At 38.9% G+C, this 17014-nt stretch overlaps 1 non-coding gene across 1 annotated transcript; it reads right to left on the minus strand.

Annotated features, from left to right (window-relative positions):
• Positions 1–15487: 15487 nt before the first annotated feature.
• Positions 15488–15559, minus strand: Trnah-gug (transfer RNA histidin (anticodon GUG)). The gene has a single exon. It is a non-coding gene; the product is annotated as a tRNA-His (tRNA).
• Between the last annotated feature and the right edge of the window lie 1455 nt (positions 15560–17014).

Consider the following 17014-nt stretch of genomic DNA (forward strand, 5'->3'; position numbering starts at 1 on the left):
AGTATTGGGGAACGAAAATGTCTACCTTCCCACTTTTAGTAATTTAAAAGTTTTTATATATTCTCCAAATTTTTGCTACACCTTTTTTTTTAAGAATCATAATTATAGACGTTTAAAATATAAATCAGAGCAAAAAAAATATTTTTAAAAAATGTCAAAATTGAAAAATTACTTAAAAGGTGGAAAAAATTCTCCGTGTCTCGTCAATTAGTTTTTATTTGTGCAATAGTAATCCGCATTGCATTATCATATATATATATATATATATATATATATATATATATATATATATATATATATATATATATATATATATATATATATATATATATATATATATCCGCGGAGATATGGTTTTTGGTGGTCTAGATAATTTCCGACTCTATTCTATAGGAATACCCAACTAACCATAGTCCTATCACTTATGAAATGGCTTCACAACGTTACACTTACTATTTTTACAACATTACAAGATATCAACAATTTGTGGCACTTTCCTCTTTCTGCATTCAAATAGACAGCTATCTACTAAAATATATTCACTCTTTCAAAGCGATGTAATAGACATTAGCATGTCTTCTATAACAATACATGTCTTATCCAATATCTCTTCTTATAAAGAAGCCAAGGCTTCCAGTTATTTCAGTGTTGTCCTGTTTGGTGTCTGAAAACTTCAAAATCTACGACTGACAAGAGGATGCAATAGATAGGTGTAGATGCAAGCTCTCATGGATGTAAATATAATTCATCCTGTATATATATAGATGATAATCATCACGGATGCAGGGTCTGTTGTCAGCAGATGTCAAATAAAGAACTGAATATCATTTGATATTTTTCATATTCCTATATATATTCGAAGGCAAGAGAAACATTTTAACAGTTATATGGTTCAGTGGTTGGAAAGCGAATGGCTCAGTGGTAGAGCGTCGAGTTCACAATCATGAAGTAGTGAGTCCGTTTCCCGGACCGAGCTGTTTGTTGTGTTCTTGAGCAAGACACTTTATTTCACGTTGGTCCAGCTGTAGAAATAAGTTGCGATGTCATTGGTGCCAAGCTGTGTCGGCCCCTTTGCCTTTCCCTTGGATAACATCAGTGACGTGGAGGGGAGAGGCTGGTATGCATAGGCAACTGTTGGTCTTCCACAAACAACCTTGCCCAGACTTGTGCCTTGGAGGATAACATTCTAGGTGCAATCATGCCCGAAGTGTGTCTTTTTTATGGTATCACCTATATGTCGCAACCTTGACATAGTTTAGACTCCTTCCTATTGCTATTTTATTTCTCTTATACAGCTAATAACCACAATAAAACCTCAACCTGAAGCTTTGTTTAACAAGAAAATATACTTTCTGACATTTTGAAGTTTTCTTCCAAACGGAAATATTGTTATGACGTCATATAATTTGCGTCATTTTTAATGTATCAACATTAAAAAAGATTTAAATAGAAAAATAGGATAAACTTAAAGGAACGCAACTGAAGTTTTACTGCTTTGAACTGTTGTATTATGACGTAATAATTGCCTCATTTTCTTAAGAAAGGCGACCATGTTTGATATCTTCAGTGCTTCAGAAGACACCAACATTGAAATTATATAAAGTGTTCTCTCTGTGGAGTTTGCTAGAGTATTGAGATATTTCTTCGATTTTGACAGACAGCGAGTTTAGTTTTACAATTAACGAAAACATTTTCGATGTGGTAAAAATACTATCATCTAAGGAGTAAATCGTGTGACTCTCGGGTATAATTTTTACAGAAGTTTTCCTCTTTACGTATTTGTACATAACAATATCAACACACACACACACACACACACACACACACACACACACACACACACACACACACACACACACACGTTTCGACTGTATGTGTATGAGTGTCTGTAAATGGTTTATTGGTAGAAGAGTGAATGTCAATATTTGTGTATTTTTATATGTGTATATATATGTATGTATGTGTATATATATATATATAGATATATATATATATAAATATATATATATATACATACATACATATATACATACACACAGACACACAGACACTGACACACACACGCACACACACGCACACACACGCACACACACACACACACACACATATATATATGTATGTGTATATATATATATATATATATATATATATATATATATATATATATATATATATATATATATATGTATATACGAGGGAAGTCAAAAATCATCTGCACCTTCGCCGTAACATATCTTTACTATTGTCACACTACCTTCTGCGCATGCGTGCTTATAGTTGGTACTATTGTGGTCACGTGATCGAAGTTTGAGCCTGATCACACCATGTTTCTTTCTGGCTTTACAGTGTAAGCATGGCCGCTCCACTAACAAAGTGCACCAAAGAAGAACAAAGAGCAGTGATCCGATTTCTCTGGTCGGAAGGAGTATCCGGTGCTGAAAATCATCCACGATAAACTCGGCTTCCATAAAGTCTGTGGAAGATGGGTGCCAAGAGAGCTTACTGCAGCGCACAATCGCAAACGTCTTGAAGTCTGCAAACGTTTACTCGATCGCTACATCAATGAGGGTGACGAATTTTTGAACAGAACAGTCACAGGAGATGAAGCGTTGATCCATGACACGATCAGGCTCAAATTTCGATCACGTGTCCACAATAGTACCAACTATAAGCACGTATGAGCAGAAAACTGTGACAATAATAACGATATGTTATGGCTGAAAATCATCTGAGGCGGCGAGCTGGCAGAATCGTGTGCACGCCGGGCAAAATGCTTAGCGGTATTTCCGTCTGCCGTTACGTTCTGAGTTCAAATTTCGTCGAGGTTGACTTTGCCTTTCATCCTTTCGGGGTCGATTAAATAAGAACCAGTTACGCACTGGGGTCGATGTAATTGACTTAATGCCTTTGTCTGTCATACATACATACATACATACATATATCATACACATACGCACTTATAAACAGTAAACAAACAAATAAATATGATGGAATTTCATATCTTTATTAAACAGTTAAGATTGTTTCAATCGTTAGTGGAACCGTTTCACCAATTTATACAAGAGTTCCTACTGGATCTGGTCGAGAAGGAATGAAAGTAAACTAAAGAAGTTATAATTCGCTCTACATTCAACTGATGTCTCAGATCGGAGGTGTTATGACATCCAAAGCATCTTGGCTTTTGGGCACTGTGACCACATAGAAAAAGCACAAGTTACAATGCAAACAGTAGCAGTAGTATCCAGGAACCATAACCTGGCTGCAGTCGGTCCCCTTAGACTGTCAGGAGTTAAGGGATGAAGCACTTGCATGGAGGTTTTCATAGAAAACCTCCAAATGATCAGCTTTCAATAGAGTTTATTACAGCCTTATTAAAAATATTAGATGGTCGATTAAATTGAATGGAAGCAAAAAAATTAAACCAAAGTAACAAGAAGTTTTCCAAAAGATGCTTTAGTGCATCGGCCGGGAATCGAACCCGGGCCGCCCGCGTGGCAGGCGAGCATTCTACCACTGCACCACCGATGCAATCGACAGTTACGATCTTATCATTGTTATTTACTACTTGAAAATAATTGCTTACGCATCAGAATAATTTTATTCGTGTTAATTTATATTGCTGCTACCACGAAATATTTCCATTCGTTGATCACAAATCTTTTAAACAACAAACATAAAATTTGAGTATTGGGGAACGAAAATATCTACCTTCCCTCTTTTAGTAATTTAAAAGTTTTTATATATTCTCCAAATTTTTGCTACACCTTTTTTTTTCAAGAATCATAATTATAGACGTTTAAAATATAAGTCAGAGCAAAAAAAATATTTTTAAAAAATGTCAAAATTGAAAAATTACGGAAAAGGTGGAAAAAATTCTCCGTGTCTCGTCAATTAGTTTTTATTTGTGCAATAGTAATCCGCATTGCATTATCATATATATATATATATATATATATATATATATATATATATCCGCGGAGATATGGTTTTTGGTGGTCTAGATAATTTCCGACTCTATTCTATAGGAATACCCAACTAACCATAGTCCTATCACTTATGAAATGGCTTCACAACGTTACACTTACTATTTTCACAACATTACAAAATATCAACAATTTGTGGCACTTTCCTATTTCTGCATTCAATTAGACAGCTATCTACTAAAATATATTCACTCTTTCAAAGCGATGTAATAGACATTAGCATAGACAGCTATCTACTAAAATATATTCACTCTTTCAAAGCGATGTAATAGACATTAGCATGTCTTCTATAACAATACATGTCTTATCCAATATCTCTTTATAACTTCAGTAACTTATGTAATTTCGACAAATTCAAGTGAATCCCTTTGCAGTATCCATTGCAAAATAACTATCAAGTGCTGTGAACTACCAGCCGCTACCAAATGGCAAAGCATTATATATAAGTTTTAAGTTAATATTGTGTATACATCATGCAGCAAGAAAACATAACAGTTGCACATTGAATAAAATAGTTGTAATATTTTGCCGTAAATGTCATTGAAGTTCCAAACCTGTATTAACACTACCATGATGTCAACACGAAAATTTAGACAATCAATTCAGATCGTAGAAAACCAAAATTCTATGGGCTTTGAAATTACACATAGATATCAACACATCAATTATGCGAAGCAGTGTTGTGAATTAGTGGCAAAAAAAAAAAAAAATCCGAAGTTTGCTCATTTCACAACATAGTTTCACATGCCATGTATTTTGTTCCGGCCTGGCAGTTGTAGCACGGTTTCATTGATACATTTCGACTGATTTCTTATAAAGAAGCCAAGGCTTCCAGTTATTTCAGTGTTGTCCTGTTTGGTGTCTGAAACTGACGAGATGATAAAGAACTCAAAATGCATGTATTAGTTCATATTTGTTCAAAGATGACTTTGGTCTTTTTCTCCATAGCAAAGCGCAGAGAAAATGGCTTTGTTTTACAGATCAATTATGTCGCAAACATATTTAAACTAACCTAACAGAATATCAAATTCAGAAATCTTCACAAATTTCGATCGGAAACAGAAATAGGGGACAGAAAAAAAAACGTATTCAACCATAAAACCACCAATGCATTAAACAGTTTCTTTAAGCTATTTAACCTGTCGTGTATCTGTATATTCAATATGATTTTCCACAAGAATTCTCAACTACATTCTTTGCTTGAAATATATCTCGTGTTCAATTTTTTTTTTCTGGCTCACCACGCTTATCATTATCTACCTGTTTCACAGTGTGTCGTTTGCTGTTTTATGTCATCTGTTTTCAACTGACATTTTTGCTAATAGACAGTTTGCTACTGAAGATATTCAAGCTGACGAACCAACATGACAGACAGAACGAGACTTTAAGAAATATACGTACAATTACTTAGTTCGTATTTCCATTTTTTTTTCAGAGTTCTATAGATTAAGGTACTTGTCAAGCTACATCCTTTAATATATACCATCATCTATAATAATAAACACGAAATTCTGTCTGTCCGGGACCCCTGTATCTCAGTCTACATTTGTTCTACATAGATGATCCAGGGATTGAAAATCTGCTTTTCATTTGGTTCTTGACCATCCAGCATTGGGATCTGACTTAAAAGCATTTAGGTTGCTATGTCTAGCAGGTAAAGCTTGGCTGATTCATGCCATCTTAGCGTTTCAGATGAAGTCAGAAATCAAGAGAGATATAAATAACATTTGCTTCATTAACTTTACGTCGAGATAAGAACTTTGGGACAAGATGGCCAACAGTTGGAATTCAATTGGGACTGGAACAATACACTGATTGTATTACAGAATTCTCATCAGTCCTTAACCTCTGATCAAACATCGCCGGGGCATATAGTCATTGACGTATTATAGTCGTTCTATTTAGCTGTCACCAGTTTTAGGCCGCAGGCCCAATTAGTCCTCTGCAGGAGCTAACTTAAAAATCCTCACGGAGTGCGGCTTTTAAGCGAGTATTATATAAAGAACAAATTAACGAAACCTCTCGAATTTATTTAAACAACGATTCTTAGATGTTGTTAGTGTGTTGCTGATGCGTTCATCAAACAGCGAAGAGAAAATATTACTTATACTATGAACAAAGTAACTGTCGTACTTGAAAGTGTATATGCAGTGACCTAAGATCTAGTGATCTTAGACCACTTATCCTTAAGCTGAGTCTTAGCACCCTCGTAAATTCGTTTTGAACTGATCAAAGGTTAGCAAAAGTGAATAAAGAGAGAGTTGAATGTGTAGAGAGTCGTAATTTTTCTTAGTTCTAAAATATTTAAATCACCTATAGCGCATTTTTCTAAAAGCAGTTTGTCAGAATTAAAATACTGACATGACATTTTGACATCAATGAGCAGCAACATAAGTGGTGATGTACTAACGCCCAATACGTCTTTAAAACTTTTCATAAAAGGTTAACATGGCGTCACTCGTCTGCATAATGGATGGTATAGTATTCATTGCAAGTTCTTTGAGTCTATGATTATGCATCGCTACCACGCATCATAGCACTTCTATCATATACTTCATACAATCAGCCTTTCATAGAAAGACAAAGCTTAAAATATTACTCCTTATCGTTCTTCGAGAATTTTCACAAGATAGGAGTGCACTCGTCTACATACAAGATGCTATAATATAGGAAAATATATGGCAGCGAGCTGGCAGAATCATTAGCACACTGGGTAAAACAAAACGCTTAGCGGCATTTAGTCCGTCTGTACGTTCTGAGTTCAAATTCCGCCGTGGTAGACTTTAATTTTCATCCTTTCGGGGTCGATAAAATAAGTACCAGTTGAGTGCTAGGATCGGTGCAAACGATTTATCTTTTCCCCCGGACTTGCTGGCTTGTGCCAAAATTTGAAATCAGTATAAGAAAATATTCTTGATGAGCCACTGCGTACAATTATCTGTGTTTAATTTAAGTAATGTTTTTTTTTTTTTGCTTCTTGCTGATTTTCATACGCAAAACGTGGTGAGGAGCGTTTGTAAAATACTATTCTGCGAAAGGGGGTAAAAGGTATAAAGCCACATAGTATTAGATTAAAACGTGTAACCGCAGAAAATCGCAATTCTTTAATCTTTGATGCCATATAGATGTCAAAGAGTTATTTATTGTATTATTATTGTTGTTGGCATTCCGTCGCTTACGACGTCGAGGGTTCCAGTCGATCCGATCAACGGAACAGCCTGCTCGTGAAATTAACGTGCAAGTGGCTGAGCACTCCACAGACACGTGTACCCTTAACGTAGTTCTCGGGGATATTCAGCATGACACATTGTGACAAGGCTGACCCTTTGAAATACAAGCACAACAGAAACAGGAAGAAAGAGTGCGAGAAAGTTGTGGTGGAAGAGTACAGCAGGGTTCGCCACCATCCCCTGCCGGAGCCTCGTGGAGCTTTTAAGTGTTTTCGCTCAATGAACACTCACAATGCCCGGTCTGGGAATCGAAACCGCGATTCTATGACCGCGAGTCCGCTGCCCTAACCACTGGGCCATTGCGCCTCCACATTGTATTATAACGCACGAATTAAAAGAAAACATTTTACATTGTTAGCGCACGTTGGGCTATGTTTGAAAAGGAATAAAACCCGGTAAAGCAAAGAAAACAATACACTTCAAATTGACAACTTATGCCAATGACTTTGTGCAAATAAAAATTGTTTATTCTTATCGTAGATTAAATTTTCCATAGCCGTTGAAAGCACTTGGATTTTCGAAGTGATGCAGCGGCATATCCTCCAAGAAGAAGCGTCAGTCGATTATTGAAAGCTTTGAATCTTGAAGTTGATTTTTGATCCAAAGGAATAAGATTCTGGCAGGCATACGCTTCCAGAAAAGTGTAGGTTCATCAACGTTGTATATTATGGGTAAATGGCAGTAGCCACTGTATCAGCAGCGGTACTTCACCTGTCATTTTTATGCTGTTCAAATTCAAGCGCTTCTTAAACTTTTCAGATTAACTAGATGTTCTTCGTGAGAAGTTTCAACTTCTTATTTTTGCAAAATCGTCATACAAACTTTTAGCCTTTTTCTTTTCTTTCTTAATTACTATTGTACTTAACCGGCACATTGTGTCGAGTTTGATCCTTGATCTATACACCTATATTTTAAGCATCACATTAGAACTATGAAAAAATAGGCTCCGAGCGGTTAATGGAATAACTTCTGGAGCACTTGATTTAATTTTTAATTTTTTTTTTTTCGTTTCCTACGTATTGTTCTCACTGTAGATGTTGCAAATCTTAATGTTTTGGAAATGAGACTGTTCTTTTTTTTCCGCATTAAGCCGTTTAAAACATTGTTTAAAATCAAATATGATCTCTTTACGGTTCCTTTTCGCTCTACTGCTTTCAGTTTCGACTACTTTCCAGACATCATAAGTTGTAGGTAAATCCAGTTGTAGTAAATTCAACTGTTCCAGTTGACTCTCGTCGATGTTCAGTGACTACCCTTGTAGGGAAGCGGTTATACACCATACATTAAATTTCTAGAAGAAACAACGGAACGCAGATTCTGACCAACATAACAACATTTATTTACAGTGGAATTCAGTTCACGCTTGGAGGGAATTCGGTAGCTCGTCGCCCTCGGTTACTGAGACGCCTCCTGAATGATTTCCGTGGTTATTTGTGAAGCTCTGGTGCTGGCATGTGAGAGAGCTCTGTTGGACGTCTTGGCTCGACGGAAATCAGTCAACGAAGAGACTGAGAAAAGGCGCCAAAGCTGGGTGTCGAACTCACCCTTTATAGAATGCCAAGGTGGTACTTCCACCGATCGCATTTTCCAACAGGTAGAGGGCTGAGGACGACTGAGGACAGTAAGAGCCTGGTACCTTGCCTCGATCTATTCTTGTCCGGGACAGCGGCTCTGTTAAAGAAACGAGCTGGTCTAGCAATGATGTTGACGGTAAATAGAATGCCTGACCAGTGGAACGTGCCCCTTCCATAGAAAGCAGAAGAGCTGGCGCTCCAGTCTAGTGAGAGACTGAACTGGGGTTAAGCGATAATATATGATGGTGGCGATGAAAGCATTCACCACCTCTGCCCGACCTTTCAGAGATAGCTTTTTCTCGGTCTATTTGTGGATGAGATTGGACACCCTGCTCGTCATCATGTCCCAGTTCTTCTACACTTCGAGGTTTGGACCAAACCAGACTGCGCACAATTTAACCGGTGAGACTGTCCGGCGTCTTACGATGCTGTTGGCATGAACCTACCTGTTATGTTTCCCTCGGACTGACTCGCAGAGATAACATAACGAGTTATACAATTTAATTATTACATTTATTGTTCAATTACATACAAAGAACGCACTCACCCAATGTTCGTTATGAATAAACAAAAGTCATGTCCCCCATATATATATCAATGACATTTTACTACGACAGTCCCACAAGACAACAACAATGAAACAATGAACTCAGACGAATCACATGACACACGGAACGTCAGACGAATTACATATCTAACAGTCCATATAACACCTCCCCACTGAAATTGATGCTACACAAGAAGTATCAACAGCAAAGTCTCTCTTGGGTTTTACGGGTTCTCTTGGACCGTCTTGGGTTGTCTGGTCCATACTCTGGAACGGGTAACATGGTCTTGGGTCTGGTTTGTCTTTGTGTTAGTGGCACAGTTTCCGAGATCTCCATCGGGTGATCTGTTGCAAATTCAAATACAGTGTTTTCTGCATCACCAGGTTCATTGTCTTCCTCAGTTGTGTACCGCGGTCGCAGCTGTTCCCAGTGTCGTCTCCACATCGGGCCATGAGGTATGACCTTCACGTTAAAGCAGCGAGTACCCAATGACTTCTTAATGATTGCTGGTACCCATCGGGGATCTTTGTCTCGGCGAGGTCCATAGTAGAGTGCATACACAGGATCTCCGGCCTTGTACTGCCTGGTAACTTTAGCGACATCAGCCGAGCTTGGAATCACCTGAGACTTATGTGCTTCCTTAGACTGTTTGCCTTGAGCAATGTGTGTTGGCGATGGCAGCAGAGAATCAATCCTTGTTCGTATCTGCCGGTTATTCAAAAGTTCACTTGGAGAGAATCCACAGGATGTTGGTGTTCTCCGGTACTGCATCAAGAATTCTTGAAGTGCTCGTGTTGGCGGAAGAGAAGTCTTCCTCAGAGCTTGTTTGAAGGTCTGCACCAAACGTTCCGCTGCTCCGTTGGTAGCTGGGTGGTAAGGTGCCCCTGTCAGGTGTGTGATCCCGCGTTCTTTGCACCAGCTCTGGAACTCCTCAGACGTAAAAGTTGGTGCATTATCAGTGACCAGTGTGTGAGGAAATCCGAAGTGCGCAAAGTCTTCCTCAAGCAGATTCAAAGTGGCTTTGGAGGACGTGGAGGAAGTAGGATGAATGCATGGGTACTTGGAATAAGCATCTGTGATCACCAGCCAATCTCTACCCATAAAATTTATTGCATGGTCCAGATGTAAGCGGCTCCACGGCTTTTCTGGTAACATCCATGGGTGAACTGGAGGCTTAGATGGCTGCCTTTGATGTTCGTTACATGAATCACATCGTCGACTGGCTATCTCTATAGCAGCATCGATACCAGGCCAATATACAGCAGTTCTTGCTAGCTGTTTCATGCGTTCCATGCCAAAGTGTCCGAGATGCAGAAGATTGAGGATCTTTGGCTGCAAGCTATGTGGAATCACAACTCTAGATCCATGTATAAGGCATCCATGACAGATACTAAGTGAGTTTGATAACTTACGGAACTTGTTGACTTCGTCATTGATCTCCATGTTCTTTGGTGGCCAGCCTTCACGGACGTAGCGCATCACTGTAGATATCACTGGATCTTTCCCTGACTCTTGACGGAGGACGTTAGCATCCACAGGTTGGACTTGAATACTAAGAGCTTTGATGGCACACACCATGTCTATGTCTTCACCATTTTCCTTTCTGTCAAAGTCGTTGTCATCACCGAATGGCAAGCGACTGAGGGCATCAGCATTGCCATGATCTGCTGATTTCCGATATTCAATGGTGTAGTCAAACTGGTTCAGCCACAGGGCCCATCGTGCTAGTCTGTTAGCAGCGAGAAGTGGCGTCCCTTTCCTCGGACTGAATAGTGATGTCAGTGGCTTGTGGTCAGTCACGAGTACGAATTTACGACCGTACAAATATTGGTAAAACTTCTGCAAGCCAAATATGATAGCTAGGGCTTCCTTTTGAATTTGACTGTAGTTACGCTGTGCAAAAGTAAGAGTCTTGGACATATTGGCTATTGGGCGCTCGCTTCCATCAGGATAGCGGTGAAACAGGACTGCTCCAATACCAACGTTTGATGCGTCGCAAGCCAGTCCCAAAGTTTTGTTTGGATCAAAGTGTATCAGAACTTGACTCGATGAAAGTACATTTTTCAAGTGATCAAAAACTGACTGTTCCTCATCTCCCCACTTCCAAATAGTTGACTTTTTCGTAAGGCAATAGAGTGGCTCTGCTATACTGGCTAGGTTTGGGATAAACTTTCCATAAAACTGAACTGAACCTAGGAAAGATTTCAAGCTTGATTCGTTCGTTGGAGATGGCATCTTTAAGACTGCTTCGACTTTGGATCCCTTAGTGATCCCTTCAGCCGACAAAATGTGTCCAAGGTATTCTACACTGGGTAGTGCAAACTGGCACTTTTCACGGCGACATCTGAGTCCATTGTCGCTTAGACGTGTGAGCAGACACTTTAGGTTGTTTAAGTGACTGTTTGCATCTTTCCCACTGACGAGCATGTCATCCTGGAAGACGGCCACTCCAGGTAGATCATGGGTCAGGTTTTCCATGATCTCCTGAAAGTAACCAGGTGCTGACTTGATTCCGAAAGGGAGTCGTTGTTGCAGGAGTACTCCACGGTGAGTGCTGAGTGCGAGTCTGCGTTGACTTTCTGGAGCCAGCTTGATCTGATTATAGGCATCGGTAAGGTCTATCTTTGTATATCTGAATCCACCTCCGAGTTTCTGCATCAGTTCAGCAGGGAGTGGCATTGGATGACGGTGATCAGCAAGTTGGTCATTAATTCCCACAGAGTAGTCACCACAAATCCGTAGTTTGGGCTTCAGGTTGCTTGAAGCGTGTGCTTTACGAATCGGTACCACTGGCGTTCCGTATTCATTGAATTGAACAGGCTTCCAGATTCCCTTGGCGATGCCTTCTTCGTAACCTTTGGCCAGGTCATCACGAAGAGCAAATGGGACCGGACGTGCCTTGTGAAAGACTGGTGTTGCGTCCGATTTGAACTTCACTTCCAGTTCAAAGTTCTTGAGACATCCCAATTCTTGTTTGAAAAGATCTGGAAATTCATCACACATGTTGTTACAATCTTGCTGCAGGGAAACATAGGGCTCGCTTGAGGTCTTTGGATACATCCCTTCTGCACCTTCCCTCTTAGCTTGGCTGTCTATGCTTTTCAAACCTAGAGCAGTGTCTACGGAAATTCCCAGAGTCTGGATAGCATTCCGACCCAGCAAATTAAGATCAGAGATCTTGGTGACTATGTAAGGTATAAGATCCTGCTTACCAGTTGTTGGATCCTTGGTTTGGCCCATGAAAGTTCCTAGAACAGGCAGGTTGTGCTTGCTGGCAGATTCATAGCGATGCTTGACATCTTGCAGCTTTGGTCTTCCAAGTTGTTTCCAGACTGACAAGGAAACAAAATTGCCTGTAGTAGCAGTGTCCAATTCCATTGTGAACAGTCTGTTCTGGATTGTTACTGGCACAATTAAACTGTGAGTGTCTCGGGAAACTTCACTTAGGATCGCCTTGACTAGCTCAGCTTTTGTGATTCTTTTCACGGGAGTTTGTGAATGGCCATTGCGTTGCTGATGTTGTTTTTTCCTACACACCGCTTGCAAATGACCCTTTTTATCACAAAAATGACATTTGGTTTCCCTGAAAGGACAGTCTGTTGCTTTGTGGGCCTTTCCACATCGGTAGCATTTCTCCTGGTTTGTGGAATAAGACTGCTGATGTTTCTTTTGAGGACTCTTATTCCTGTTCTGCTGGACCTTGTACACCTGCTTGGTTTTGGAACCGTATACAGTTTCTTTTGCAACCTTTGCTGCGTCTTCAGTCTCAATGGCAACCTGGACAGCACGGGCAAAATCTAGTTCTGAGTCTTTTATCTTAAAAAGCGCCTTCAGAACCGCTTCATTGTTAACCGAACATATGAATCTCTGTCTCAGAGCTTCATCCTGTGGGTTGGTGATCGCTGGAAAATCACAGGTAGCTGCATCCTGGCGTATACGTGCTGCCAGCTCCTGGAGAGTTTCGCCTGGCTTCCGCTGCATATCACTCCAAAACTTGAAACGCTCTCTCACAATGAAAAGTTTAGGGTCGAACTGTTCCTTCATGAAGTCAACGATTTCGTCCATTATCAAGTTGTTGATATCTTTAGGCGGATTTTGTTGGGTAGCCAGATTAGCAAGTTGTTTGTAAACAGTAGTAGTCTGATTGGTCAGGAACACTTGTGCCATGCGTTTTTCAGGTACAGCATTAGCAGCCACAAACGTACGGAATCTTGACCAGTAATCAGGCCATAGTTCTGTCACTGAATCAAATGCAGTAAATGGTGGAATCGACACTGTTGTTGAAGCAGCTGAAAAATAGCCACTAGAATCGCCTTCAACTTGTCGAGCACCAAACAGTTTTAACAGAGCGTCCATATCTCTCTGATGTTGTTGCATTTGCTTGTCCATTTGTTCCCTAAACAATTTAATAAGTTCTACTGTCTGTTTTTCAGCCATTGTTATTACGATGAATAATTTTACGGTAAAGTAAGCATGTATCCTACCGGCGACGCCAATAAACTCTGTTATGTTTCCCTCGGACTGACTCGCAGAGATAACATAACGAGTTATACAATTTAATTATTACATTTATTGTTCAATTACATACAAAGAACGCACTCACCCAATGTTCGTTATGAATAAACAAAAGTCATGTCCCCCATATATATATCAATGACATTTTACTACGACAGTCCCACAAGACAACAACAATGAAACAATGAACTCAGACGAACCACATGACACACGGAACGTCAGACGAATTACATATCTAACAGTCCATATAACACTACCTCTTTAGATACCTTCGACTTTTCTTACTTGATTTTTCTCCATTCACTCCTTCGTTATTCCTTAGAACAGTGTCGATCACCTCGATGTGCTAAGTTTCCAAAACTATGTCGTTAACATCGTCCGAGTATGCCGATACAGTTCTAGTTTGTGCGTGACGTTTCTCAATGTCTCTAGTTTCAGCAATAGTGTCTAAAAACCAGTACATACGGAAGAGATGAGAAGAGACATCCTTGATGGACCAAGCGTATAATACTTGAATGGCTCTGACAGGTGGCCATTCACGCTCAACACCTAACAGATGTCGCTATACACTGTAGCAATCCAACAGCAGAAGACGAGATCGAAACCAGCCGCCGTGAGAACAACTGCCAAGTGGTGGTGGTGGTCGACTCTATCGAAAATTTTGACTAATCTATATTGATCAGGGAGCCAGCTATGTTAGCTTCCTTACCCAATAACTATAATTCTTTCCAATTTGGCTCCAAACCAGCATTACTGCGGGAGCGGGCAAGTCGATTGCTTTGGCCTTGGTACTTGACTGATAATTTATTTTATCAGCTCCGAAAAAAATGAAAGGCCAAAGTTGGTCTCGGCAGGATTTGAGCTCGGAACTTCAGAACAAAGGCCGCTAAGCATTTTGTCCGACGCGCTAACAATTGTTAGCTAGCCACGGAGATTTTATAGTGGCGTCCGTGTATCGTTTTTCAGAGCGATAAAAGATTTTAATGTATAGGAGTTGTACATTTAGTCAAAAAGAAGCTCGTAAATACCGAGATTATAAAATTTAAAAGCTTACAACTCAAAATTTAACATTAAAAATGTTTAACAATTCGGCAATAAAAGTGACAGAGTATGAAAGCGGTGTGAGAACGAGGCATAAATGAAGAAAGAGAGACAGGAAGAGGGGGGAGAGAGAGAGAGAGAGAGAGAAAGGAAGATAAGGACACACTACAGAAAAGAAAGGAAGGAATAAGGAAATATATGGATGGGAAGAAGCGAAAAGAGAAGAAAGAGGAAAAGAAAATATTTAGAAAGAATACATAGTAACAAGTAGAGCTTTGTAGGCATATTATTTCATAGTTATATTTAATATATATATTAAGTGATAAAATATCTTGTACAGATATTTACAATTGCAATCACTTCAATGTTTTCTTTTACTATTATTATAAAATAAGTCATAGATATGTTGCACTATCGTGTTTGCTTTTTAATGCTTTCGAGGCATGCAACTGGACACCGCCAATGACGCCTAAACGACTCACCGCTTCCAGCATTTCACTCTACAAAGCAGTGAAAGAATTCTCGAATAAAATGGGAATAATACATATACACATAAAATATCGTACAGAATATAAAAACAAAAATTTATACTGCGCTGCCGTGACCAGGATTCGAACCTGGGTTACCACGGCCACAACGTGGGGTCCTAACCACTAGACGATCACGGCTATAGCGCAGATAACGTCAACGGCCTTATTTTAACTATATGAATCATTGCTATTATATCTTGTATGCTTTCGTGTTATTTGAAAGCTTTTTTTCTTTTGTTCATGTATTTATTGAATTTTAGTTGAATCAACTAGCTCTGTTTTTGCCTTTAATACTTTTTAAAAACTTTGAAAGAAGAATATTATGACTTTAAAATCTTTCAACTAAATTTAACTCAACACGCGCAGAGTGATATTAATTATTTAAAAATATATGGTGGGCAGAATATCTAAATACCTTGACTATTTATTAACATTTTAAAGGGATAAAAGTAACTATTTGAGTTCAGCAGACATTTATTATATCTTTAATACTTCGTTGTATTTTTTTTTCAAGAAATAATCACAAGATAACAAAAGAAACTATCGAAAATTAATTTTTTATGTAAATAAATGAGACAAAAAGCCGAAGTATATTTCAAAGGCTAACTACAAGCAAAATAAAAAGGACTTCGGTGTTAGTCTAAAAAATCATATAGAAATCGTCGAGAAGGAAATTGTATTTGAAGAGTATCAACATGAATAACGAAGGCTTTATTCGTCCCGTGTTTTCTATTTTCTTCTCTCTTTTCCTGGTGATCTTAATATTCTTTTATACGTAGAGATCATTATCCCTTTACAGCTACAAATTTTGCTCCGATTGTGTTGTATGTATTCATATTAAAGTCTCACTCAATAATTTAACGTAAAATTTGCTTTTGTAAATTTTCATCTTCATAGAGATTTTTCCCTTCCAGGTTTTTGTTGAGGCATCCCAATCCAATAATTTTGGGGTCATACAGGAGGTCATTGGGAAATGAGTTATTTCTTGAGGAGTTTACTTAGTATGATTTCTTTCTGAGTTTTTTTTTTTTAGTTCTTCTTGGGAGAGTTCAAGCCGGTCGTTAGCAAAGCTACAAAAGTTTTTGTGTTCAGAGAGTTCCCGGTGTTTGTAAATATGCGGTTGAGTTGGTGGTGTTTTTGTTGGATTGTCGAAGCTTATACCCAAGTGTGCGTCTATTCACATAAAAATCTCAGATGGAGAATTTTCGGAATGCATATACTTGGAGGTGCTGAAAAGTTCCTGGCTTTAAGGATGCCGTGAAAGGTCAGGCTGGAGGTCCAAGCTTCTGAGTTCATTTACCGGGCTTAAAAAAACTGAAGGGGCGCTACAATAAGTGAATGAATCTGAGCGGGGAGTATGTTGAATAAAATAGCACCCACCATATGTATGTATGTATGTATGTATGTATGTATGTATGTGAGGTGAGTGGAAGGGTGGGATAGATGAATGGATGGGTGGATGGGTGGACGAACGGATGGATGGATAGGTTAGGGATGGATTTGGCTGAAGAAATATTGGTGAAGAATATAAGCATCCGCAAAAAAACTGGCACTTTACAAAACCCCTTTGAAATATTTGTTTGGTATCCAATT

This window comes from Octopus bimaculoides, chromosome 3, assembly GCF_046866305.1.
Source record: "Octopus bimaculoides isolate indiv1 chromosome 3, ASM4686630v1, whole genome shotgun sequence".
NCBI lineage: Eukaryota > Metazoa > Mollusca > Cephalopoda > Octopoda > Octopodidae > Octopus > Octopus bimaculoides.